Below are 10,919 nucleotides of genomic sequence, written 5' to 3'. Positions count from 1 at the left end.
CATGCAAGAAGCGGCAACGTGATTATATTTGAGCCTTTAATTCTAATTCTATGCCCAGTGCACCTGAATAATCGATACATCTAAGAGTCCTCAGCTAAGTGGAGAGAATGCCTGATAATAAAGAAGGAATCCTTCAACAACTTCTGCAATAAAAGCTTCTTTTAATAACACATATGTTGGCAGGCCTGAAGTGGGCCGAGTGATTGTGGCATTGCTGTGATGTGAAAGCAGACACTACATCTTTCTGGAAAATCTGACAGGCCATTGTTAGTTTGCCCAGTTTCTGAATTTTGCAAACACATATAAATAGCTGGTTACTAGGCCCCCTTAATTATGCAGCGGGTTCCCAACTGTAATGTACAGCCAGATCTGCGATGCAAGGAAAATAAAAGAACCGTATTTAGATTCAACCGCAGTTCTGGGGAAGCCTTGCATCAACCTTTACTGAGCCTCGGGGGAACTTTGTCACAACCTGGCAACCTCAGGTAGAGCGAGAGCCCACAACATTTCAAACCACAACTTGGCTGCCGCTCTGTCGGAGTGGGAACCAAAGATTCCAGAGTTCCAGGCTGGAGTCTTTTAGCACAAAGGATAAAAATGGATACAAACCGAAATATGAGGTGGGCCCGCCTATGCACGACATGAAAGCGGTCACAGGTTTTTTGATTGTTTATTTTTACTTGGTTCTTTTTTCCCCATTAACCACAATGTATTTTATTTTATTTTTTATTTTATTTTTTCCTGTATATGAGGGCATTTGAGTCACCACATAAATGTTTTTCATTGAAAATAGCAGAAAGATTGAAAGATTTATGTTGATGGTGGTCATTAAAAAGGGGAGTTTGCACTTGCTGAATTTTAAATAATAATGTATTTCTTGGGGTCACGTCACAACCTGTGCCCATTTGTTAAAATCATGTCATCTGCATACGTTTGCTGTATTTTGTGACTTAAAAGCTCTAAGCGCTTTTGGGGGCATTGATTTACAGTGAAATAAACATTTAAACATTTACCTGAATAATATGTTGTCTGACTAATTGTGGATGCTTGCAGAAGCCTTGTAATCTCTTACACAGCTGTTCAGGTGTTGAATACAGATATGTTGCTATGAGAGGAAAATACATATTTGATAAGCCTGAAACCTCAAACAGCAGATGAGATAGCAGGCACTTTCAACATTAAAAATGCAGCTGACACCATGCTGGGTGATGTTGTACATTATTGAACCGTGGTTATATTTATTTATTTATATAAAAATGCCAGAATGGTTTATGGCAAATTCTTCTATTGTGCTTTAAGATGAATAAGTCATTATATACATAAGTCAAACATATCAGCTTTGCCTATGACAATGAATCTTCTTTTGCATATGAAACTGAGCTAGTTTTATCATCACTGGCAAATCATAAAAATGAGAGGAGAAATTCTTTACCAGGGAATATTTCAGGATATACCAAAGCTTTTGGACACAGGGGGTAGCAAACACAATGGACTGCTTCTAACCTGAAAGAGAATATTTATGTCATTTAAGGTTCAATTTCATTAGTAGTGTACTGACCAAGTGTATTGAAATGACTTGGGTCCATTTCCCCAATGAGCAATTTCTGAAACCACACCATAGAAGTTCTTTGCTAACAACAAATCAAAACATAGTTGGGAATATGTGAACAAAGTTTTCTTACCACCTTCCAACACTCTGGACTACACCTTGGTCAATATCAACTGTTACATTCACCAGACCAAAGCATTTTAAGACATTATTTCATATATAGTATAATTAACTCTTGTGATCCTACCTCATAACTATGGCATAGTTTTGCACACTATTTCACGCTTTTAGTACATCAAATAGTTCAATCTAGGGCAAACTTTGCTCCCAACTGATTCAACTCATTTGAACCCCTATTGCTGGCAGTGGAAATGACCTGCTGTTTAAATATTTTGTAGAATGGGTATTACTATTTAATGATTCTATCCATCTCTCCCTTCACCATCAGATCCTCATCTCATTTCCCATGCTAAAACCATGCATATTTTAATATCCGATTAGCCCTCTGCCATTCAAGACTGAAATATCAAGGTTCTGATTGAGCAATGGGACAAATCTTCTCAAACAATCCTGTGGATCTGTGAAAATGGCGCAGGGTCGTTAAGTTGTGATTGACAGTGGTTTGTATCACTACATATTTAATGGTCACTCATACACTGCTTATACTGTATAAGCAATCAGATCTGTGACATAAGAAAACCACATATATACAGTTTTCTTTGTTTTTTTAGATCATTAGATACTTTAAGGGATAGTTCACCCAAAAATGAAAATTCTGTCATCATTTATTCACCCTCATGTTTCGCCAAATCCATATGACTTCCTTTTTTTCTGTGGAACACAAAAGGAGACTGACAAGTCAAAGTCACCGTTCACCACTGCATCTTATTTCCATACATGGAAAGTTAACAGTGACTGAGGCTGTCTCCCTAACATTCTGCCTAACAGCTCCTATTGTGTTCAACGAAAGAAAGTCATATGGGTGAGTAAATGATGACAGAATTTTAATTTTTGGATGAGCTATCCCTTTATGAATAGCAATTTAGAGAACACATCACCTTGCTATAATTTCTCAACAAAGGAAAAGAAAAAGAAGAGCGCAACTCTCACCGTTCTTAAGCAAACACCAGACAGTGAAGGTTTAGTGTAGTATTACCTACTCTGCAACGTTAACATCCCCTTCTCTGATCAAATTCACAGGGAACACAGTAAATCAAAGTGGCACGGTTGGAGTCTATGATAACCCATCGTATGAAACTGATTAGGGTCAGTTCCATGTCAATGCAGTTAATGTGTGAGTGTGCGAATGCTTATCAGGCTTTTCATCTCAAATATAATTAGGTGATCATTCTGCTTGGCTGCCTTACTGTTTTTCTGCAGGGCATGGATGGGCGTCTGCTGACAATTAATCAGATTAGGCTAATTTCCACAATAACGAGGATGGAACACGGTGCAGAAAAGTCCCTTTGCTTGGCGTGGAGCTGACCAATGAGGCGCAAGGACTGATCGTTGAAAACGCTTGTTGGGAAGGTGAAGTTCTTAGGTACTACATGCAGTTCGGCCACTTTCTCAAGTAATCAATCCTTTGTAGCAATATTTGCTCTGTTCCAAAACCTAGCTAGCTGCCAGACTGATCACACTGTGAATTCGGCACCAGTAGCCTGAAAGTTTCACTGCTGAAATTGGTCTTTAATGAACTGCCCTGATTATTGCTGAAAGACTTAAAGTTAGATCTGTTCTTCACACAAAACCATCACCTGACATCGAATGATTCAAAATACAGTGCAGAAAAAGCATAGATTATATTTATGATCATTTTTATAGTGCTTTTCTCATTTTTTGAGCTGTAACTTGGACAATGAGTAAATGATGACAGAAATTTCAAATAATTTAATATTAAAATTTAGTGTTAGATAAAGCAATGGAATGTTTGACAGGGTATCAGGGTATATTAAGGGAATTAAATTTAAGACTTTTTAATGCCAATTTTGAAATAATTTAAAACTTTTACATTTTGTAGTCATTAAAAAGCGAAGTCACGTTAAGTTGAACAATATGAATGGTGATTAGGGCTTGGCTGGGTAATCCAGATTTTTGTTTTTGTTTTTGTGCCTTATGATGATATTTAATATTCTCAGACAGCTTAAAAGGGTGAAGTTAATCCCCCAAAACAATAATAATTTGGACAAAGTAATTAGGTTAAAATAGTCACACTTTATTACTATATACAGCTGTGCTCAAAAGTTTACATACCCTTGGAGAATTGGTAATATATGTACCATTTTTAAAGAAAACATGAGTGAGCAGGCAAAACACATTTCTTTTATTTCTTATGGGATTCATATTCAACTGTAGGTTATAACAGAATGGCACAATCATAAAACAAAACATGGCAACAAAGAAAAAAATGAAATGACCCCTGTTCAAAAGTTTGCATACCCTTAGCTCTTAATACTGTGTATTGCCCCCTTTAGCATCAATGACAGCATGCAGTCTTTTGTAATAATTGTCTATGAGGCCCCAAATTCTTGCAGGTGGTATAGCTGCCCATTCGTCTTAGCAAAATGCCTCCAGGTCAGGCAAAGTCTTTGGTCGTCTTGCATGAACTGCACGTTTGAGATCTCCCCAGAGTAGCTCGATGATATTAAGGTCAGGAGACTGTGATGGCCACTCCAGAACCTTCACCTTTTTCTGCTGTAACCACTGGAGGGTCAACTTGGCCTTGTGCTTAGGGTCATTGTCATGCTGGAAAGTCCAAGTGCGTCCCATGTGCAGCTTTCGTGCAGAAGAATGCAAATTGTCTGCCAGTATTTTCTGATAACATGCTGCATTCATCTAGCCATTAATTTTCACAAGATGCTCACACCCCTCCCAAAACATCAGTGAGCCACCACCATGCTTCACAGTGGGGATGGTATTCTTTTCGCTATAGGCCTTGTTGACCCCTCTCCAAACATAGCGCTTATGGATGTGACCATAAAGCTCTATTTTGGTCTCGTCACTCCAAATTACTGTGTGCCAGAAGCTTTGAGGCATGTCAAGGTGTTGTTGGGCATATTGTAACCAGGCTTTTTTGTGGCATTGGCGCAGTAAAGGCTTCTTTCTGGCAACTCAACCATGCAGCTAATTTTTGTTCAAGTATTGTCGTATTGTGCTCCTTGAAACAACCACACCATCTTTTTCCAGAGCAGCCTGTATTTCTCCTGAGGTTACCTGTGGATTTTTCTTTGTATCCCGAACAATTTTTCTGGCAGTTGTGGTTAAAATCTTTCTTGGTCTACCTGACCTTGGCTTGGTATCAAGAGATCCCCGAATTTTTGTGCCGGTGCGTCCTGCTGGATTTTTTCCGCATAACAGCGGAAACAGCTTAAAATACTCCGTCATTTTTGGGCATACAGATAAGTGTAAGACATCATTAGAAACTATAAAGGGTCTACTTTTATTTGTGTACACTCACAATAACAACAAAACCTTGTGCTTTTGTAAAATATAGAAAATAAACAGGGTGCGCTTTCAGCCGTCTCTGTCTCTGCGAGCACCTTTCTGAAACACGTCACAAAAATGAACTGAAACTCCTCGAATACTTAACACACAAACATGAAACATATGTCTAAAGAAAGCTTAAAATGTTAAAATAAAACAATTCAAATGTTCAAATTAAAACAAATATTCTCCTGCAATGTAATCTGTATGAAACCAAGCGATGTACAGTTTCTCCTGGCCCACCCACCAACAGAGTGCACTATTCATACGGTAATGTGCTGAGGCAGTCTGTGCAAATGCTAAACGCCCCCACAACAGTGCCTTAAAAAACATCAAGTTTCATCATCAGATTCATTCACTTTCCTGCGCGTTTGGAAGATGGCACACTACACAGGTGAGGAAGCTCTACAGATGGTCCTGGATAGTGACGAAGTTCACATTTTCCTCAGAAGAAGAGCGGAAATCCGACGATGAACGTTTGCATTTTGAAGAGCGACTTGATCCAGCCGAGGATACAACTCCGGATGAGTAAGTCATTTAGTTTTACTTACATTAGTTGACATGCTATTTTATATAAACGTACATATTTTACTAGCTGGACTATTTCCAGACTTGCCAGCCAGTATTCAGAGAATTGACATTTGAAATATGTCCTAATAGGCAAATTTTAGTTACATTTAAATGTTTTTTCGGCTAAAGCAGGTATTTAAATTGTATGCTGTATGATATAAATATGATATGTAATATGATATAAAAGTAATATGAATGTTTAGGTTATATTTTAACTAGTATTATCATCAACGATACTTGTGCTCGCAAAAATCTGTTTTGGTGTAAATGTGTAAAATGTGCTGTAAATATGCCCGGTCAGTGAAGCGCACGAATGAGTAAATGTTTGCGGTGTGCTATCTCCGGTAATGGACCATTGACAGACATATACAGCACGTGTCTATACCCATTCATTTTCCGTCATTTATGCATATAAGCTACTGGTATTATACTTTGGAATATATATGTAATAATAGTTCCCTATCTGTCACTCACTCGAGGTTGTGTCGATGTAGTGACACTAGGGGTCACTCTTGGGAGCCCCAAACACCTCTGCTTTTTTTAAAAAAAGGCCAATGAGAATTGGTGAGTGGAATTTGTATGCCACTCCCCCGGACATACGAGTATAAAAGGAGCTGGTATGCAACCACTCATTCAGATTTTCTATTCAGAGCCGAGCGGTTCTATTCATTGAAGCTGAATTCATCCGCGAAGTTCATTCACCTCATCTGCTGGATTCTATGGCGCATTTCACCCGTGGAGTGCAAAGAATGCCCCTGGGTGCTTCGGGAGAAACAACTAAAAGAGTATATAAAAAAAGAGTGTATTTTCTTTCTAAAAGAGCGGCACACACGGAATGTCTTTTTAAAGATGCCTTTCCGTCTGTGTGTTATTCCTGGTTGCAGTCGATATATCTCCGCTTCTGACGGCCACGATCGCTGTCTTTCGTGTCTGAGCGCTGCCCACGCGGAGACATCATTCATGGATGGGTCTTATCCTCACTGCGAGAACATGACCATGGCAACGTTGCGGTCGCAGCTTGCATTTGTAAGAAAGCAAGCCACCCCAGCGGCTCCCCGCCTCGGTCCTTCTACCTACGGGTATGAGGCCATGCCAGATAGTGCTGGGGGTGATTTGGGGACCTCAATGGGACCACCTCTGCCAGGTATCCCCCCACGGACCTCCCATTCCCCAGCACACTCGCTTGCTCTGGTCGGGTGCTCGGACGAGATCGCCGGCTCATCTCAGGGTGAGTTCGACATCTCATTCGGAGCCCGGGAAGAAGACGAGTTATCGAGCGCAGCATCGGAGATCGAGCTCGTCCAGTCAGACGCAGAGGCTTCGACTGGGCTTCCTCCTTCGGGAGTGGTCGCCCAGTCCCAGGCCGACGTGTAAATGACGGATATGCTTACCCTCCGCTCTCCCCTGAACCCTCGCGGCTCGACGATTGGTTCCTGGGCCCCCGTTCCTTTCTTCCCGGAAGTGTATGAGGAGTTGACAAGATCGTGGGAGGCACCTTTTAAGCTCCCCTGCTCTTGCTACCCTCTATGGCGGAGCGGCCAGGAGGTATTTGGTGATCCCCCAGGTGGATAAGGCGCTCGCGGTGCACCTGTGTCCGCAGAGCGCCACCACCTGGCGTGGAAAGTCCAGGGCCTGTAGGTTTATATCATCCCTGATGGCTAGAGCCTACGGTGCCACTGGACAAGCTGCCTCCACCCTGCATGCCATGGCTCTCCTGCAAGTACACCAAGCCAAGGCGCTAAAAGAACTGCATGAGGGTAGTTCTGACACATGATTGAAGCAGGAACTGCGCTCGATGTCCGACCTCGCTCTCCGGGCGACGAAGGTCACGGCGCGGTCTCTCGGGAAGGCAATGTCCACCCTGGTGTTCCAGGAGCACCACCTTTGGCTCAACTTGGTTGACATGCACGAGGCTGACAAGGCACGGTTCCTTGATGCCCCAATCTCCCAAGTTGGCCTATTCAACGACACCATTGAGGACTTTTCCCAGCAGTTCTTGGCGGTGAAGCAGCAGACGGAGGCCATACAGCACATCCTGCCCCAGCGCAGCTCAAGACCCCGCACCCCGTCTGCTCATCGCCAAGGGCGTCCTCCTGCAACTACAACACCGGCTCTGCCGCAGCACGCCCCGTGGCCCGGCCCCAGCGTGGAGCCCAGTGCAGGAAGCAGATGCCACCCGTCTCACGGCCGGCCGCCAAGAACCGAGGAAGGCTTCGAAGCGCCCCTGAGACTGGCGACCTAGGGGCAAGGAGACCCGCTTCTCCGGAGCTGGTGAGCAGGCCACTCCATCCCCCAGTGGAGGGCCGGGAGGAGAATCTTTTGTTTCGTTTTCATTTCATTTCGCCGCATGTCCAAGAGGCTGTGGTACCCAAAAATTCAACAAAAGAGCAGTTTTCTTGTTCCCTGGGTCACATGTTCGGTGTGCATGGCTGACATCACGACCACCGTCCACCGTCCCATCTTTGCAGGTATGGCGGCCCAGCGGCGGTCCCCCCGCCCCTGTGCGCCCAGCTGTGGCACAAACATGCCCACATGGGATTGGGTCCGGTGGACTATGGGGATGAGACTCCTCCTCCCCCCTCCTCGGCCAATCTTATGGTGGGCGGCAGGAGCCAGGTAAGTGCTTCGATGTCCCTGGACTCAGCACGGCCACAGGGCTCAAATCCCCTCAATGTGGCACCTCGAGCTCCACCCTGCCGCGAGGCCCCACCCGCCGGTATGTCCGACATGATCATTCCCTTGGTCCCCATCGCCCAGAGTTTGGACGCGTGCCTCACGCTTTCCAACCCGTCGCTGTGGCTGACACGGACCGTCCGACTCGGCTACGCGATTCAGTTCACCAGGCGGAAGTGTCCGGCATCAAGATTGGTTCGCGGCGGTAGACCTGAAGGATGCGTACTTTCACGTCTCAGTCTTACCTCGACACAGACCCTTCCTGCGGTTTGCCTTCGAAGGCCAGGCATACCAGTACAAGGTCCTCCCCTTTGGCCTGTCCCTGTCCCCTCGCGTCTTCACGAAGGTCACAGAGGCTGACCTTACCCCGCTAAGGGAAGTGGGCATCAACTATCTCAATGACTGGCTAATCCTAGCTCACTCCTGAGAATTGCTGTGAGCATACAGGGACCTCATGCTCCAGCACCTCAGCCGACTGGGGCTTCGGGTCAACTGGGAAAAGAGCAAGCTCTCCCCGGTTCAGAGCATCTCTTTTCTCGGTCAGGAGTTGGACTCAGTCTCGATGACAGTGCGCCTCACGAACGAGCGTGCACAGTCGGTTCTGAACTGTCTGAAGGCATTCAGACGGAGAGCAGCGGTTCCATGGAAACATTTTCAGAGGCTCCTGGGGCATATGGCATCCTCAGCGGTGGCCACACCGCTCGGGTTGATGCATATGAGACTGCTTCAGCACTGGCTTCAGACTCGAGTCCCGAGATGGGCATGGCGACGCGGGACACATCACGTGGCCATCACGTCGAACTGTCGCTGCCTCTTCAGCCCTTGGACCAACCTTGCATTTCCTAGAGCAGGTCTCCAGGCATGTCATGTTTACAACAGATGCTTCCAAGACGGGCTGGGGCGCCGTATGCAACAGGCACACAGCCGCCGGCTCCTGGACTGGCCTGCGGCTGCGTTGGCACATCAACTGCCTAGAGTTGTTGGCAGTACTGCTCGCCCTGTGGAGGTTTTGGCCGTTGATCCAGGGCAAGCACGTGTTGATCCGGATGGACAACACAGCATCGGTAGCATACATCAACCATCAAGGTGGTCTATGCTCCCGTTGCATGTCACAACTCGCCCCTCGTCTCCTCCTCTGGAGTCAGCAGCGCCTCAAGTCGCTACGAGCCACTCACATCCAGGGCGACCTCAACACCACAGCGGATACGCTGTCACATCAGGTTACCCTCAGGGGAGAGTGGAGACTCCACCCTCAGGTGGTCCAGCTGATTTGGAGCTGATGTGCAAGGTCAGGGAGGACGAGGAGCAGGTCATCCTAGTAGCACCCTACTGGCCCACCCAGACGTGGTTCTCGGATCTCACGCTCCTCGTGACAGCCCCCCCCCCGGCGAATTCCCCTGAGGAAGGACCTTCTTTCTCAGGTATGGGGCACCATGTGGCACCCGTGACCAGACCTCTGGGAATCTCCACGTCTGGCCCCTGGACGGGACATGGAAGCCCTAAGTGGCCTACCACACGCTGTGGTAGAAACGATCACTCAGGCTCAGGCTCCCTCTACGAGGCGCCTGTATGCCTTAAAGTGGCATCTGTTCGCTAAGTGGTGTTCTTCCCGATGCGAAGACCCCCAGAGATGCACAGTCGGATCAGTGATTTCCTTCCTGCAGGAGAGGCTGGAGGGGTGGCTGTCCCCCTCTACCCTGAAGGTGTATATAGCCGCTATTTCGGCGCATCATGATGCAGTAGATGGTAAGTATTTGGGGAAGCACGACTTGATCATCAGGTTCCTGAGAGGCACTAGGAGGTTGAATCCCTCCAGACCGCACCTTGTCCCCTCATGGGACCTCTCCGTAGTCCTTCGGGGTCTACAGGGAGCTCCCTTTGAGCCCTTAGAGACAGCTAAGCTTAAGGCACTCTCTTTGAAGACTGCCTTCCTGACTGCGCTCACTTCCATCAAAAGGGTAGGGGACCTGCAGGCGTTCTCTGTCAGCAAATTGTGCCTGGAGTTCGGTCCGGGTTACTCTCACGTGATCCTGAGACCCCATCCGGGCTATGTGCCCAAGGTTCCCACGAGGCAGGAGGAGGCAGACCCAGCCTTGGCGCTGCTGTGTCCGGTGCAAGCTTTACGATTCTATTTGGATCACATGCAGAGCCTTAGAAGCTCCGAGCATCTCTTTGTTTGCTTTGGTGGACAGTCAAGGCATGTCAAAACTTCTCCAGGGCCCAAAACACCCTCAGACCCCAGAGGGTTAATAAGTGACTGAACAGTACTGATTGGCATTTTCAAGGCTTTGGATATCTTTTTATATCCTTTTTTATAAAGTTCCATTACCTTGTTACGCAGGTATTTTGGTTCTTTTCTGCTCCCCATGGCTCAGCATCTAGCCTGCTCAGTTCATCCACGTGAGAGCTAACAAACTCATTGACTATTTATACGCAGACACTAATTGCAATTTAAAAAGCCACAGGTGTGGGAAATTAACCTTTAATTGCCATTTAAACAAGGTGTGTGTCACCGTGTGTGTCTGTAACAAGGCCAAACATTCAAGGGTATGTAAACTTTTGATCAGGACCATTTGGGCGATTTTTATTATCATTATGATTTAAAAAGGAGCCAAACAACTATGTGATAATAAATGGCTTCATA

General features: G+C 45.9%; 1 pseudogene; it reads right to left on the bottom strand.

Moving 5' to 3' along the window:
- Nucleotides 1-465: 465 nt before the first annotated feature.
- LOC127447562 (glycosyltransferase-like domain-containing protein 1) overlaps nt 466-10,919 on the bottom strand; it is an 88,474-nt pseudogene continuing 78,020 nt past the window's right edge.

The sequence above is a fragment of the Myxocyprinus asiaticus genome, chromosome 10 (assembly GCF_019703515.2).
Source record: "Myxocyprinus asiaticus isolate MX2 ecotype Aquarium Trade chromosome 10, UBuf_Myxa_2, whole genome shotgun sequence".
Lineage (NCBI taxonomy): Eukaryota > Metazoa > Chordata > Actinopteri > Cypriniformes > Catostomidae > Myxocyprinus > Myxocyprinus asiaticus.
The sequence above is the reverse complement of the archived record's forward strand: the minus strand, read 5'-3'. Positions and strand labels throughout refer to the sequence as shown.